Source organism: Hyla sarda, chromosome 13 (assembly GCF_029499605.1).
Source record: "Hyla sarda isolate aHylSar1 chromosome 13, aHylSar1.hap1, whole genome shotgun sequence".
Classification (NCBI taxonomy): domain Eukaryota; kingdom Metazoa; phylum Chordata; class Amphibia; order Anura; family Hylidae; genus Hyla; species Hyla sarda.
The window spans coordinates 42,176,363-42,193,939 of NC_079201.1; the positions used below are offsets into that span (position 1 = coordinate 42,176,363).

General features: G+C 45.0%; 1 protein-coding gene across 3 annotated transcripts in view; it reads left to right on the plus strand.

Moving 5' to 3' along the window:
• TMEM94 (transmembrane protein 94) overlaps window positions 1-17,577 on the plus strand; it is a 413,777-nt gene that overhangs the window by 307,700 nt on the left and 88,500 nt on the right. The window lies entirely within an intron of this gene.

A 17,577-nucleotide genomic window follows, 5' to 3' on the forward strand; every position in this document is an offset into this window, starting at 1 on the left:
GACCTGAATCCATAAAAAATCTGTGGAAAGAACTGAAAACTGCTGTTCACAAATGCTCTCCATCCAACCTCACTGAGCTCGAGCTGTTTTGCAAGGAGGAATGGGCAAAAATTTCAGTCTCTCGATGTGCAAAACTGATAGAGACCTACCCCCAAGCGACTTACAGCTGTAATGACAGCAAAAGGTGGCACTACAAAGTATTAATTTTGCACGCCCAATTTTTCTGTTTTTTATTTGTTAAAAAAGTTTGAAATATCCAATATCCACTTCATGATTGTGTCCCACTTGTTGTTGATTCTTCACAAAAAATTACAGTTTTATAGCTTTATATTTGAAGCCTGAAATGTGGTAAAAGGTCGAAAAGTTCAAGGGGGCCAAATACTTCCACAAGACACTGTACATACTAGGTATTGCCACTTCCATAATGGCATGTACTATAAAGCTACAATGTAAATTATCTTGCACAGTGAACGATGTAAAAAAAAAAAACAACAATTTTGGTGCAAATAGCGGAATAGAAAAGATCAAAAAGTGTATCACAAAAATTATACCAATAAGAAGTACAGCTTGTCCCGCAAAAAATAAGCCCTCACTCAATGGCGTCGGATGAAAATGAAAAATGTTACGGCTGTCGGAAAATGGTAACACAAAAAAGGGAAAAAAATTATTTTGCTATGTAAAATTGGTATCGCCATAATCGTACCCACCCACAGAATAAATATAACATAACTTTTACCGCAGAGTGAACGCCATAAAAAAAAAAATGTAAACACCAGAAATTTTCCACTTTTTCACAATATTTTGGAGTTTTTCACAAAAAATGCTGCATGTGTCAACAAATATGTACCACTTACATAAAGTACAATATGTCATGTAAAAACTCTCAGAATCGCTCCGCTCAGAAAAAGCGCTCTAAAGTTCTTACCATTTAAAGAGACACGTCACATTTAAAAAAAAAGAGAGCCTGGTCATTAAAGGGGAACTCCAGTGGAAAAAAAAATGTTTTCAACTCATCTGGCTCCAGAAACGGGAGAAGAACAGGACGAGTCTAGACGGCCGTGTGAACGCAGCCTAACTATAGTAATCATCGCCACACCAAAGCAGAATGCATTAGAAGGGATATGAACAAAAATGGGTATTCTGCCACTGGGTGTTTATGGCATGTCCCTAGGATATGCTATAAATATCTACTAGGTTTCTATCTATGTGCCAAACAGGGAAAGTGTGATGTCAATGTGGTGCGCTGGGGTAATAATAGATATGGCACTAGTGGCAATCTAACAGGCTTTGCAATATGGCTGAGCTTATGGTTTTAAGCTACTGAGACACAACTTCCACAATTTCAATGAGCTGGCCGGAGTGAAACGCTGACTCCAGTCGGCTAATTTTTGCCCCATATGCGGTTTTCCCACCGCATCTAAAACCGTAATCGAACACGGTTTGAGGTCTGGTGGAAAACCGCATACGGGGCAAAAATGAGCCGTTGGGAGTCAGCGTTTCAAGTGTGTGTAAGGGGGGGGGGGGGGAAAGAGTGGTGTGGATGAGATGTGGCTCAGGGAGGGATCAGAGTGAGGAGAAGGGGGAAAGATGTGGCTCACCAAGTACAGGGGTAATTGTCTAGGTAGTTTTTTGCAGCTCTCAGTTCCCTCCACAAATCAGAAAGTACTTGGATTATTAATGGCTGTTTGTGGGGACTAAAGGGTTCCAATTTTGATGAAAATCAGATGGGATGTCTTGTGGAGCTGAATATATATATAACTTATTTAAGTTTTTATTTTTACAACTTTTGACTGGGCTCCTCCTTTTTATATCTTGATTATCTTGCTAGTCATTATAGGTTAGATGTAATGGCTAAATGGCTACTCCTTTTAAAGTCAAAAAAGTCATTTAGACAGTGGTAACTCCCTAGAGCTACTTACAGTCAGGTCCATAAATATTGGGACATCGACACAATTCTAACAAATTTGGCTCTATACACCATTGCAATGGATTTGAAATGAAACAAACAAGATGTGCTTTAACTGCAGATTGTGAGCTTTAATTTGAGGGTATTTACATCCAAATCAGGTGAACGGTGTAGGAATTGCCTCCCACTTGTTAATGGGACAGAATAATAATCATAAATCAAACTTTCACTTTTTAATAATTGGTTGCAAATCTTTAGCAGTCAATTACAGCCTGAAGTCTGGAACGCATAGACATAACCAGACGCTAGCTTTCATCCCTGTTCATGCTCTGCCAGGCCTCTACTGCAACTGTCTTCAGTTCCTGCTTGTTCTTGGGGCATTTTCCCTTCAGTTTTGGGGCATTTTCCCTTCAGCACCGATCGTTGTGCCGCGCGCTATTATCCCTTGAGACGCGGCAATCAAAGTTCATTACCGCGTCTAAAAATGAAAGTAAACGCTTCCCAGCAGCTCACGATAAAATCACGATGTTCCGATCAGCTAGGACGCGAGCGGAGGTCCCCTTACCTTGCTCCGTCATGTCCGATCAGCGTTTGATTGCTCCAAGCCTGAGCTACAGGCTTGAGCAATCGAGCCCCTATCTCGCTGATCCATGCAAAGCTATGGCTTTGCAGGGACCAGGGTAAAAGATCAGTGTGTGCAGTGTTATAGGTCCCTATGGGAGCTATAGCACTGCAAAAAAAAAAAGTTACCAAAGGTTATTTAACCCCTTCCCTAATAAAAGTTTGAATCACCCCCCTTTCCCATAAAAAAAAAAAAAAAACTGTAAATAAAAATAAACATATGTGGTATCGCTGCGTGCGGAAATGTCCGAACTATAAATATATATTGTTAATTAAACCGCACGGTCAATGGCGTAAGCGCAAAAAAATGCCAAAGTCCAAAATTGCGTATTTTTTTGTCACTTTTTATATCATGAAAAAATGAATAAAAAGCGATCAAAAAGTCTGATCAATACAAAAATGGTACAGATAAAAACTTCAGAACACGGTGCAAAAAATTTGTCCTCATACCGGCCGGCACGCGGAAAAATAAAAGTTATAGGGGTTAGAGTATGAGAATTTTTAACATATACATTTTCCTGCATGTAGTTATGATTTTTTTCATAAGTACGACAATATCCAGCCAATATAAGTAGGGTACCATTTTTTTTTTTTTTTAATAACAATTTTATTAGAAATTTTCTAAACATTTGACAGAGATAGAGCAATAGAATGCTTCCTTGAAAAACAATATAACCTATTGCATTACATGTCAAGAGCTACAACATATGCAATAGGACCGGTATATATCTTGTACATCAGCATTCAGATGGAACATTGCTCCATAATTCAGGACAGATGTTAATAAGCAATACTGTATTTAGGTTGATGAGACAAGCGGATAAGGAGAGAAACTCCTCATGTGATAACATCTGTCTTTCAGTCTGACAGGGACACAATCAGAAAAAAAAAAAAAAACATCAAACAACATCAACTCAGTCACAACTGCTACATTCACTCCTCTACTACTTCTAGGACTCCAAGAGTCCCCTTCAAGGACTCTAGCGCATACCATTCAGTCATTCGGAACTTGGACATCAGGCGCCTCCTGTCCCCATCAGGCATTACTTTCTCGATTACTGTCCTCCACTTAGCAAAAAAGGGTTTAGTAAGTTTGTCAGGGTCTTTTAGCGTCTCTCTAGCCTCTAGACCTAATAGATGTATCATAGTATCCCTCACCTCCGTCAGTGTGGGTACCGTGTCAACCAACCAATGGCGTAATAAGCACTTCACCCCCACCAGCAGGAAGAGATGGATGTCTTTGGAGGCTATGTTGGATGAAGCACCGTCAGTGTTTGGAGTAGGAATATAATGAAATATGAAGTGTAGCGATTCTAGAGGAATATGCACATTCCATATGTGTGAAAGAAAAAACTTGATATCTTTCCAATACCCCTGTATCCTGTCACAGGTCCATAAGCAATGCCAGAGGTCCGCTCCATCTAGATGACATTTTGGGCAAGCTTTTAAGTAATGGGGAGGTACTTCCCAGTGGGAGAAGTTAAAAGCATAGATGGCCTTATGTAGAAGTTTGAAATGTATTTCTCTCCAGTCCTCCCCCACTACCGCGCTCCTGACGTGTCTTAGGCCCTGCAATAGTTTAGGAGTCAAATCGTCCGTGTGCAGGACAGGAACCCAGTGATCGAATAGTTTGTCAGCCAGCCCCCTTGAGCTATGTTCTCTCAAAATCTTGTATATAGTAGATAAAGAGAGCGAGCCAGTGGGCCGAGCCAGTAAATCTGCAAACTGCACCTCCCCATGGACTTCATCAAAAAGGCGGGCTCTGGATCTACAAAAAGTCCTAATTTGATAATATTGTAATACTTGAGAAGAGGGGAAATGATACTTGTCCCTGACTTCCGGCCATGTCATAAAGGTACCCCTAGGAGGCAACAAGAGGTCTCCCAATCTCATAATCCCCCTTTCTTTCCATGCGTTAAAAAGTTTGTTAGTACGTCCGGGGGCAAATGATGGGGAATTCCATAAGGACATGACCGGGGAGATACTAAAGGGTACTCTATAGAGTAGTCTAATAGCTTTCCATGCTGCAATTGTGTCCCTCAACAGTACACTATGCTTGACCGACGGAGGGAGCTCAGAGTATTTGGAGTGTAGCAGAGCCACGAGGTCCCATGGTTCCGCCATTTGCCTATCTATAGTCAGGTCAGAAAAATAAGAACTGTTCATAATCCAATCCCTCGCGTGCCTATAGAGAGCCGCTAGGTTATAAGTGCGAATGCATGGCAAATTCAGTCCTCCAAGATGTTTACCCAACTGAAGCTTGCTATACGCTATGCGTGATCTCCTTCCCTTCCACAGAAATTTTATTATAAGCGACCTAAGTTTACGGATGTCATCATGTCTGAGCAGTAGAGGAAACGTCTGTAGCGGGTATAGTAGCTTGCCGAAGCACATCATCTTTACCAAATGCGCTCTACCCACCACAGAGAGAGGAAGAGTGGACCACTTATCCAGATCACCTTTAATCTTAGTGAAAATAGGTTTATAGTTAAGGTTATAAAGAGCAGATGGGGTGCCCCCTAATTTTATGCCTAGGTATGTCATGTGTGATGTCGGAATTTCAACCTCCGGTATGGACACACGTGGGATGTTTCCCGTTCCCAGAAACAATAACTGACATTTGGAAGGGTTTATTCTAAATCCCGAGAAGGTACCAAAATCTTGAAGCAGATCTAGGACACGCTGGACGTGGAGAGCTGGTGAATCAAGAAAAACTAGGACGTCGTCCGCAAAACAGGTAAGTTTAATTTCCCTAGATCCTGCCCCAATTCCCCGAAAATCTGCAGTGGAAAGCAGGCGACGCGCCAGGGGCTCCAAGGCCAAATCAAAAAGGAGGGGCGATAATGGGCATCCCTGTCGCGTCCCCTTCTGTAAATGAATAGTCTGTGACAGGAAACCCGGGGTATATACCTTTGCCACTGGAGCACTATACATAGTCTGGATATACTCCCTGAAAGTCCCTCTTACCCCGAATCTGTCCAGGACATCCCCCAACCAAGTCCAGCTGATGTTGTCAAAAGCCTTTTCGGCGTCAATGGCAAGCAAAGCTGGGGGAGACCTGGAGGGATCCATCCTTCCCGCAATATCCATGGCCGCCACCACCGCTCTGATATTGGTCACAGCCGACCTTCCCTTAATGAAGCCAACCTGATGTGCGCCTATCAGTTTGGGGAGGATTCCCGCCAGCCTATCTGCCAATATTTTAGAAAGCAACTTACAGTCTTGGTTAATGAGTGAGATCGGCCGATAGGATGACGCGGAATCAGCCGGCTTGCCCGGTTTGGGTATAACCTTGATATAGGCCATGTCCCCAGAGGATAACATCGTCTTGTCTGTGAGAATAGAATTGAACACCTTCACCAGTGTGGGCGTAACCTGTTCCCCTAGTAATTTATAGAAGTCCGGTCCAAACCCGTCTGGGCCCGGGGCCTTACCTCTCTGCAGCCCCCCGACAGCGGTCCGAACATCCTCTGCAGTCACCGGGGCATTCAGGGCGGCAAGATCATCTTCAAATATACGGGGTAGATCAAGGGATCGTAAGAGTTCAAGGCCCCTATCCCTATGCACCTCATCCCCCTGATATAGTTTCTGGTAAAAATCCCCTAAAATTTGGTTGATCCGTTTGGGGTGAGTAGTAGGGTTCCCATGAGTGTCTCTCAGGCACCTAATGTCTGTTATGGGCCTCCAACCTCTCACCAAGTTAGCTAATAACCTACCAGCTTTATTCCCATATTTATAGTAAGTGGCATTTCTCTGGTCTCTGAACAAAGCGTCTAACCCCTCCTGCTTTTCCAAAAATTCTGTCCTGGCCCCTACCCAACTATCTCTATTCTCAGGACTGGGAGAATCAAGGAAAGTTGTATAAGAGTTCCTTAGAGTCCGCGTGGCCAGCTTGAAGGCGGCCACAGCAGCCCTCTTCTTATGTGCAGCATACGCCATGACTCTCCCCCTCAGCACGGCTTTTGCGGTGTCCCAGAACAATCTTGGGTTGTGCTCATGAGCAGAGTTCGTGGCACAGAAGTCCATCCACCACCCATTCAGCTGTGACCCAAAGTCAGAATTGGTAGCCAGAGCTAGGGGGAAGCGCCATAAAATATCCTGACCCTTGGGGACAACCGGAAGGATTGTAATCAGAACCGGGGCATGATCAGAAATAGCAATGTCAGCAATCTCCACATCCAGCACCCTATGCAATAAAGAAGACGAGGACAGAAAGTAATCTATTCGGGACCACGTGTTCCATACCGGTGAAAAGAAGCTGAACTCCCTCCCGTCCGGGTGATAATGTCGCCACGCGTCTGTGAGGTCTGTGCAGTCCAGTAGGTCAGCTAACCAAGAGTCCCCTCCCCCTCTGCGGTGTGTCCCCTCCTGATGTCGCCTCCTGTCCTCCACACCGGAATGTACAGTATTAAGGTCACCCCCGATTAGTACATCCCTCTCTGAATCCCCATGAATTGCATCCCACAAATCCCTAACAAAAGGGGTCTGATTGTCATTGGGAGCATAAACACTATACAGGCTCAAGCGCCCCAACTCCAAGTCCATGACTATGTGACATAGCCTGCCGTCAGTATCGCTAGTTTTAGAAATGAGCGTGTGTGCAAAATTCTTCCTTATCAGTATAAGGACTCCCGCCTTCCCCTGTACTGCTGGGGAACCATACACCTCCCCTACCCACATTTGGCGCATCCTAAAGAAGTCCCCTTCCTCTAAATGTGTTTCCTGGAGTAGTGCAATACTGGCCCTTAGTTTATGTAGATGACGTAGTACCATCCGTCTCTTAGCTGGGGATCGCAGCCCTTTCACATTCCATGTTATTACAGTCATTCCCACTCAAAATGTAAGGTTACACACCTCAAAGGCCTGGGGGCAAGCGACATCCTTCCGTCCAACCACACAGCATACAGTCCCTGTGAATGATATCTTAGAAAAGACAGGTGAGGAGCAATAGTGAACATAAACATAGAACAACAAATCAAAAATAGAAACCAGAACAGGAGGGCATTGCGCCCTCTCCCAGTGCCAATGTGGTATCGGGCTTCACTTTTTTCGCTGATGGCAACTAGTGGGGCACTGAACCACTTAAGCAATGTCGTGGTGTACTCAACAATCAACTGGTCCCCCCCCTCCCACCCCTAGCCCCTCTGAATACTGGCCATTCCCCCTACCCTCTCCACCCCACGAGAAAATATCCCCTGAAACTCTCATTAAGGTCGATTGTCAGTAAGCCACAAGTGGGAATACAGTAAAAGGTAGCAACAAAACACCTGTACAAGAATAAAGAGAGCATCAAAGTGGCCGTTATAGGTAAACCCCCCCCCCCCCCCCCCCGATGAGCCCCGCAGCAAAAGGCTGTTTGAAATAGAGACAAGGTGTAACCCGTCCTCATATATAGCTACAGGACTATAGAATAACAATACAAATATAAAAATAAAAAACAATGCAAAAGGAGCTTAATAGAGCTCATCAGAGTCAGGCCTCGGTCATCCTTGACGCACAGGCCAGAGCAGTCGGGCCTTTCCTGAGGCCACTGAAACTCCTAAACACTCCAGCAACAAGCAGTGCAAATCGAATCTGACTGTCAATATAAGCAGGTCATCCTGTAGGGTCCGAAGTGGTGGCAGTCTTGTCATCACGTCTGCGCTTCTGCGCAGATCTCGTCGAGATTTCCATGTCCTCAGCAGAGTCTAACAACATGGCGGCAGCTTCGGGAGTTTGGTATGTAGAAGACGTACCGTCTTTCATAAAGACTCTCAAGATAGCAGGGTACTGCAGGGTGAAACGAATCTGCTTTTTAACCAGACTGGTGAAGATGGGAGCAAAAGATTTACGTCTCTGAGCCACTTCTGCTGAATAATCACCGAAAACAAGAAGCTTATGTCCCTGAAAAACAAGTGGAGTGGAACGTTTTTTAAAGGTGCGGAGGACCAGATCCTTGTCCATGTAATTGAGATAGCGGGCGATTACTTGGCGCGCTCTTGGGGACCGGTTAGGCCTATTCATGTCCGCTTGTGGGGGGGGGGGGCCCACCCTATGCGCTCTTTCTACCAGGAAGCCACCCTCCAAGCCAAGCGCTTTAGGTAGATCAACAGAAAAAAGCATACTAAGTTGGTTGTGTGGCACTGTTTCAGGGAGCCCCACTACCCTCAAATTGTTCCTCCTAGATCTGTTTTCCAAATCCTCCACTTTGTCCTGGAGAGCTTGCTGGGATTTAGATAGGATACGTAACTCTCTAGTGACAGTGTCCACTTCATTCTCCATGTGGACATATTTGCGGTCTAAATCACTGATCTGCGCAGTATGCTTAGCCACTTCTAAGTTCAACTGCGCCACAGCCGTTGAGATGGAAGTCGCAATGGTGGCTGTAATTTGTGGGGAGATCAACTTCACCATCTTCATAGCATATTGCTTCCCTGTCATCCCCAAAGATGGGATAATTGTGTCCATCACCCCACTTACTTGCGCATCCTGGGCTGCCTGCGTCTGTGACTGCTGTGCCTGTAGCTGCTGCCGTCTTGGATGCCAGAATTTCTTTCACCGAAAAAACGTCAGAGGACCCGGAAACTGGAGTGGGAGAAACAACTTTTGGAGAGAAGCGGTTAAGGATGAGGGGTTTAAGGAGAGAGACATGGAAAGCATTGGGAATACGGCGAGAAGGAGGAAGAAGGAGTTTGTAAGAGACAGGGTTGATTTGGCACTTGATTTTGAAAGGACCAAGATAACGTGGTCCCAGTTTATAACTGGGGACACGAAAGCGGACATACTTGGCGGAGAGCCATACTTTGTCTCCGGGAGAAAAAATGGGGGGAATTCTTCTTTTCCTATCGGCATGTTTTTTCATCCGGGATGAAGCATGTAAGAGAGAATTTTGACTCTCTTTTCATATGGTGGAGAAGTCCCGAGTCACCTCATCAACAGCGGGCAAACCAGAGGGCATGGGAGTGGGAAGGGGTCGGAAGAGGGTGACTGCCGTACACCACGAAGAATGGGGATTTAGCGGAAGATTCAGAGACTCTGAAATTGTACGAGAATTCGGCCCATGGTAGAAGATCTACCCAGTCATCCTGGCGGGAGGAAACAAAATGTCGCAAATAGTCACCCAGAACCTGATTAATTCTTTCTTCTTGCCCATTGGATTGGGGATGAGAAGACGAGAAGTTTAATTTGATTACAAAGGGCCCTCCAGAATTTAGACACAAATTGAACGCCTCTATCCGAGACGATATGCGTGGGCAGCCCGTGAAGGCGAAAAATGTGTATAAAAAATTGTTTCGCCAACTGAGGCGCAGAAGGAAGACCTGGAAGAGGGATAAAATGTGCCATCTTGGAGAATCGATCAACGACCACCCAAATAACTGTGTTGCCATGGGATAAAGGTAAGTCAGTAATAAAGTCCATACCAATCTGAGACCATGGTCGTTCAGGAACAGGCAGAGGATGGAGGAGACCAGCAGGCTTCTGGCGAGGGGTCTTGTCCCGGGCACAGAATGTACAAGCCCGCACGAAATCAACAACATCAGCTTCCAGGCCAGGCCACCAATAAAATCGAGAGATGAGCTGGATGGATTTTTTGATGCCAGCATGGCCTGCGAGGTGTGAGGAGTGTCCCCACTTGAGAATCCTGAGGCGCTGGCGTGGAGAGACGAAGGTCTTCCCTGGAGGAGTTTCTCTGATGGAAGCTGGAGAAGTGGAGATCAGACAGTCCGGAGGAATAATGTGTTGCGGGGAAGCTTCCACTTCAGAGGCATCCGATGAACGAGAGAGGGCATCAGCCCTAATGTTCTTGTCAGCAGGGCGAAAATGAATTTCAAAGTTAAAACGGCCAAAGAACAACGACCACCTAGCCTGGCGAGGGTTCAACCTTTGGGCAGACTGAAGATAAGAGAGATTCTTGTGATCAGTGTATATAATAACTGGATATTTGGATCCCTCCAGCAGGTGCCTCCATTCCTCAAGCGACAATTTTATGGCCAGTAGTTCTCGATCACCAATGGAGTAGTTTTTCTCCGCCGTAGAGAAGGTCCTAGAAAAGAAACAACAAGTAACAGCATGCCCGGAAGAATTTTTTTTGTAGGAGTACTGCTCCAGCTCCCACCGAGGAGGCGTCTACCTCCAGCGAGAAGGGCTTAGATGGATCAGGTCTGGAGAGTACGGGAGCAGAAGAAAAGGCAGTCTTGAGATGATTGAATGCGTCTTCCGCTTGAGGAGGCCAGGACTTAGGGTTGGCGTTTTTCTTGGTTAGGGCCACGATAGGAGCCACAATAGTGGAAAAGTGCGGAATAAATTATCTGTAATAATTGGCAAACCCCAAAAAACGTTGGATAGCATGGAGTCCGGAAGGGCGTGGCCAATCCAATACGGCTGATAGTTTATCTGGGTCCATTTGTAGTCCCTGGCCAGAGACTAAGAATCCTAGGAAGGGAAGAGATTGACATTCAAAGAGACATTTTTCCATTTTGGCATATAATTGATTGTCCCGAAGTCTCTGAAGAACCATGCGGACATGCTGGCGGTGTTCTTCTAGGTTAGCAGAAAAAATCAGAATATCGTCTAGGTAAACCACAACACAGGTATATAGAAGATCACAAAAAATGTCATTTACAAAGTCTTGGAAGACGGCAGGGGCGTTGCAAAGCCCAAAGGGCATAACCAGATATTCCATCTCTGGTGTTAAATGCGGTCTTCCACTCGTCCCCCTCCCTGATGCGGATGAGATTATATGCACCTCTTAAGTCCAGCTTGGTAAAGATGTGGGCGCCTCATAGGCAATCAAAGAATTCCGAGATAAGAGGTAGGGGATTTTTTACAGTGATTTTATTAAGTCCGCGGTAATCAATGCAAGGGCGTAAGGAGCCGTCTTTTTTGGAAACGAAAAAAAATCCGGCTCCGGCAGGGGAGGAAGACTTGCGGATAAACCCCTTTTTTTTTTATTCTCTTGGATGTACTCCGACATGGCTTGTGTTTCCTGAGCAGACAGAGGATAGATTCTGCCCCGGGGTGGAGTAGTACCAGGGAGGAGGTCAATAGGACAGTCATAAGGCCTGTGAGGAGGCAAAGTCTCTGCTTGTTTTTTGCAAAGAACATCAGCATAATCCAGATAGGCCTTGGGGAGACCAGATATCGGAGGAACCACAGGGTCTTGACTGACAGTACAGGGAGCAGGCTTAAGACAGTCCTTGTGGCAAGAAGTACCCCAGTTCTTGATTTCCCCGGTGGTCCAATCGAGGGTTGGGGAATGGCGTTGAAGCCACGGTAATCCAAGAAGAATTTTCGAAGTGCAGTTAGAGAGGACCAGAAATTCAATTTTTTCGTGATGGGGTCCGATGCACATTAAGAGGGGGTTCCGTGCGGTAACGCACAGTACAGTCCAATCTTTCATTATTAACAGAGGCGATGTAGAGGGGTCTGGCGAGACTGGTCACCGGGATGTTGAACCTGTTGATGAAAGAGGCCAAAATAAAATTTCCTGCAGATCCGGAATCCAAGAAGGCCATAGCTGAGAAGGAGAAGGTAGAAGAAGAAATCCGCACAGGCACAGTAAGACGTGGAGAAGCAGAGTTCACATCAAGAGCTGTCTCACCTTTGTGCGGAGTCAGCGTGCGTCTTTCCTGATGTGGAGGTCGGATAGGACAATCCTTCAAGAAATGTTCGGTACTGGCACAGTACAGGCAAAGGTTCTCCATGCGGCGTCGTGTCCTCTCTTGAGATGTCAAGCGAGACCGGTCAACTTGCATAGCCTCCACGGCGGAAGGCACAGGAACGGATTGCAGTGGACCAGAGGAGAGAGGAGCCGGGGAGAGAAACCGCCTCGTGCGAACAAAGTCCATATCCTGGCGGAGCTCCTGACGCCTTTCGGAAAAACGCATGTCAATGCGGGTGGCAAGAAGTTCATGCAGGTTAGCAGGGATTTCTCGTGCGGCCAGCACATCTTTGATGTTACTGGATAGGCCTTTTTTAAAGGTCGCGCAGAGGGCCTCGTTATTCCAGGACAATTCGGAGGCGAGAGTACGGAATTGGATGGCGTACTCGCCGACAGAAGAATTACCCTGGACAAGGTTCAGCAGGGCAGTCTCGGCAGAAGAGGCTCGGGCAGTTTCGTCGAAGACACTTCGAATCTCCGTGAAGAAAGAGTGTACAGAGGCAGTGACAGGATCCTTGCGGTCCCAGAGCGGTGTGGCCCATGACAGGGCTTTCCCAGACAGAAGGCTGACTACGAAAGCCACCTTTGACCTTTCAGTTGGAAACTGGTCCGACATCATCTCCAAATGCAGGGAACATTGTGAAAGAAAACCACAGCAAAATTTTGAGTCCCCATCAAATTTGTCCGGCAAAGATAAACGGAGGCTCGATGCGGCCACTCGCTGCGGAGGAGGTGCAGGAGCTGGCGAAGGAGATGGTTGCTGAAGCTGTGGTAGTAGCTGCTGTAGCATCACGGTCAGTTGAGACAGCTGGTGGCCTTGTTGCGCTATCTGTTGCGACTGCTGGGCGACCAACGTGGTGAGGTCAGCGACAACTGGCAGCGGGACCTCAGCGGGATCCATGGCCGGATCTACTGTCATGATTCGGCTGGCTGGAGGTGGATCCTCTGTGCCAGAGAGGGATTGGCGTGGACCGTGTCGGTGGACCGGTTCTAAGTTGCTACTGGTATTCACCAGAGCCCGCCGCAAAGCGGGATGGTCTTGCAGCGGCGGTAGCAACCAGGTCGTATCCACCGGCAACGGCTCAACCTCTCTGACTGCTGAGATAAGCGCGGTACAAGGAAGTAGACAAGAGCAAGGTCGGACGTAGCAGAAGGTCAGGGCAGGCAGCAAGGATCGTAGTCAGGGGCAACGGCAGGAGGTCTGGAACACAGGCTAGGAACACACAAGGAAACGCTTTCACTGGCACGATGGCAACAAGATCCGGCAAGGGAGTGCAGGGGAAGTGAGGTATAAGTAGGGAAGCGCACCGGCCCTTTAAATCGCAAAGTCCCGGCGCGAGCACAGACGGGGAACGGGTCTGGTAAGCGAGTCGGGATGCGCATCGCGAGCGGGCGCGTCCCGCATCGCGAATCGCATCCCGGCTGGGAACATTATCGCAGCGCACCCCAGGTCTGACCGGGGCGCTGCGAATAGGAGAACGCTGTGAGCGCTCCGGAGAGGAGCGGGGACCCGGAGCGCTCGGCGTAATAATTGGGATAATGAGGGAATAACACACACCTGGCCATGGAACAGCTGAGAAGCCAATTGTCCCATTACTTTTGGTCCCTTAACAAGTGGGAGGCACATATGCAAACTGTTGTAATTCCTACACCGTTCACCTGATTTGGATGTAAATACCCTCAAATAAAAGCTGACAATCTGCAGATAAAGCACATCTCCTTCGTTTCAAATCCATTGTGGTGGTGTATAGAGCCAAAAATGTTAGAATTGTGTCGATGTCCCAATATTTATGGACCTTACTGTATCTCGTATGGCTCTTATCATGCTGGCATGAAGGGAGATGCTGTGAAAATACTTTTCAGGACAGGGCCACCATATTTACCCTTCCTTTTAAATTGGTCCTAGGTTTATACTCAACTCCCTATAATAATTTGGAAAGCACTGGGGTGAGAGTGGAGAGGGCCTTTTAAACCTCTTTTTCATGTCCCTTTTGTGATGAAGGATTCATAGAAACAGAATTAATAGTGGCAATATTTATTTATTTATTGTAAGTATTACTGCTTAAAGTCTGGAAGTAGTAATTTGTCTGATGACAGGCTATGTAAAGTGCTTCGGGCTCTATAAAAAAAAAAAAAAGTTATAAAAAATAAATATTACATAAACGATTTGCATTAATTGCTGCGCTGTGGGCAATCTTCACCTGAGTGTACAGATTGAAGAATCCTTCTACTGGCACCCCATGTACCTTGAGTGTAGTGCCATTTTTTGTAATAAATTGCCACCATCTGTGAGCATGACTAATGTAACTAGTACTGCTCTTTATGCCTGGAAAACCTCTCACAGGCAGCATGAGAAAGTTCATTTTAAGCTCTTGCGGCATTGCAAAGAGCTGAGGAGAGCAGTGTTGGAACACTGATCTGTGAGTGCCAAGGAACCTGACAGGTTCCCTTTTTATAGTGGGTTTCTACTCATTCAAAATAAGATATTAATTTACAGTTGTGCAAAAAAAATTTAATATCCTTTGAGAATTGGTGATATATGTGTACTGTTTGTGAAGAAAACATGAGTGAACAGGCAAAAACATTTTTTATTTCTTAGGGGATTCATATTCAACTGTAGGTTTTAACAGAATGGCACAATCCCAAAACAAACCATGGCAAACAAAAACAATTATTTCTCCTTGTTCAAAAGCCTGCATACCATTAGTTCTTAATATAGTGTATTTACACCATCATCAATGACTGCATGCAGTCTTTTGTAATAGTTTTCTATGAGGCCCAAATTATTGCATTTGGTATAGCTGCCTATTCCTCTTGGCAGACTGTCTCCAGATCCTGCAAAGTCTTTGGTCCTCTTGCATTTGCCACTGGTTTGAGATCTCCCCAGGGTGGCTTGATGATATCAAGGTCAGGAGACTGATGGCCACCCCAGTGGTTATAGCAGTAAAAAGTAAAGGTTCTTAAGGTTCAATTCAGCATTGTTCTTAGGGTCATTGTTGTGCTGGAAAATCTAAGAGCATCCCATGCTAACTTTCTTATAGAAGAATGCAAATTGATGGCCAGTATTTTCTGATAACCTGCTGCCTTCATATTATAAATTTTCACAAAATTCCATGTGCCCTTAGAGCTTATACCCGCCCCCCTAAAAAAAAAAAATAAGTAAGCCATCATCCTGTTTCTCACTGGGCATGGTTTTGTCGAGACTAATTGGAAAATTAGCCTTATGGTCACAACCATGAAGGTGGGAATTTATTAAAACCTGTGTAACAAAAAAAAAAAAAAACTCATCTTAGGCTGGGTTCACACCACGTTTTTCAAATACGGTTACCGTATACGGTTTTCCGCTAAAAAACGTATGGCAAAAACCGTATGCAACCTTATACAACCGTATGACTCCAAATTAAACCGTATACGGTTTTTCCCCGTACGGTTCTATCCGTTTGCATCAGTTTTTGCGCGCGGTTTTGCTATTTTGTTGGAATCAGTTTTCCATCAATTTAATAAAGTTACTATTGTTCTATTGAAATTCCAATCTGCGCATGTGTCAACTCCAAATACGGATTAGAAAAACCGTATACAACCGTATTCTGAAATTCTGTGTACGGTTCTCATAGACAGCAATGTTAAAAGAACCGCATACGGTTCGCATACGGTTTTCCAAGCGGAGGCAAAAACGTGGTCGACAGCGTATCCAAGGCAAAACGGATGCAACCGTACACAACATTTGGAATACGGTTTACAATGCATTCTCTATGCATACGGTTTCGGATACGGTCGTATACGTTTTTTTGCGGAAAACCGTATACGGTTACCATATTTGAAAAATGTGGTGTGAACCCAGCCTTAGAGGTAAAATTCCTTTCAAACTCCAAATATGGCAGTCAGAATAAATCCCTGGATCAACCTTCTTTCCCTATAAATCTAATATCCATAACCTGTAATGTTATTACTCTCCAAAAATGCATCCAGGCCCCTTTTGAACTCTTTTACCGAGTTCCCCATGACCACCTCCTCCGAGAGAGAGTTCCACAATCTCACTGTTCATTCAGTAAAGAACCCTCGTCTGTGCTGGTGTAGAAACCTTCTTTCCTCTAAACGAAGAGGATGCCCCCTTGTTATAGATACAGTCCTGGGTATAAATAGATCATGGGAGAGATCTCTGTACTGTCCCCTGATATATTTATACATAGATATTAGGTCGCCCCTAAGCCTTCTTTTTCTAAACTAAATAACCCTAATTCTGATAATCTTTCTGGGTACTGTAGTCCTCCTATTCCCCGTATTACCCTGGTTGCCCGTCTTTGAACCCTCTCCAGCTCCACTATATCTTGTACACTGATGCCTAGTACTGTACACAGTATTCTATGTGTGGTCTGACTAGTGATTTGTACAGTGCTAGAATTATTTCCTTGTTGTTGGCATCTATGCCCCTATTGATGCACCCCATGATTTTATTTGCATTGGCAGCAGCTGCCCGACACTGGTCACTACACCTAAATTTACTGTTAACTAAGACCCCTAAGTCCTTTTCCAGGTCAGTCGTCCCAAAGCTCCAACCTATCCAGATCCATTTGTAACAGCGCACAGTCCTCTCTATTGTGTTGACCAATGTACAGAGTTTAGTATCATCTGTAAAGGTTGCTACTTTACTATTGAACCCCTCTACAAGATCATTAATGGATATATTAAATATAATTGGACCCAAGAGAGGAGTAGAGCCTCTTATTTTACAGTCTTTTTTTTAAATAAAAGTAGCAATCTGATTGGTATGAGCAACTGCACCACTCTCCTCTACATAGGTTTTGATAACTTCCCCATGGTTGTGACCATTTTAACCTGTGTGTTTGTAACAAGACAAAACATTGAAAGGTATGTAAACTTTTGATCAGGGCCATTTGGATCATTTCTTTTATCATTATGATTTAAACAGAAACTAAAACTAGTATGTGATAATAAATGGCTTCATATGGTCACTATTCATAAAGAGCTTGTTGCACCAGTTTTCTGCATGTAATTATATAGTGCTTGCTGAGACAACATTATTACCCAATACTTTCAGTTTTTTCTATTACCTTTTTTAAAAGTTATTCCCTACCTGTAGCCTATGTGCTTGGTTTGAATGTTCCACAGTGTTCCTGACAAGTTAAATTAGGATCACGCATGCTCAGTTGATTTTCCTATTTTCCATCTCTGTGCTGCTTTTCTCCTCTGCTCAGATTGCTTCTTTTTTTTTTTTTTTTATTTTTTTTTTTTTAATAAGGCCACTTAGGAATGAAAGAAGAAATTTAGTTGCAACTACTCCATTTTTACTCTGCACACTTTTTAATAAATCTCTCCCAGTTTTTTTTTTTTTTCATAAGTCAGATTTCTAAACAAATGGCAACATTTCACAATTTCTGATAGTGTATGC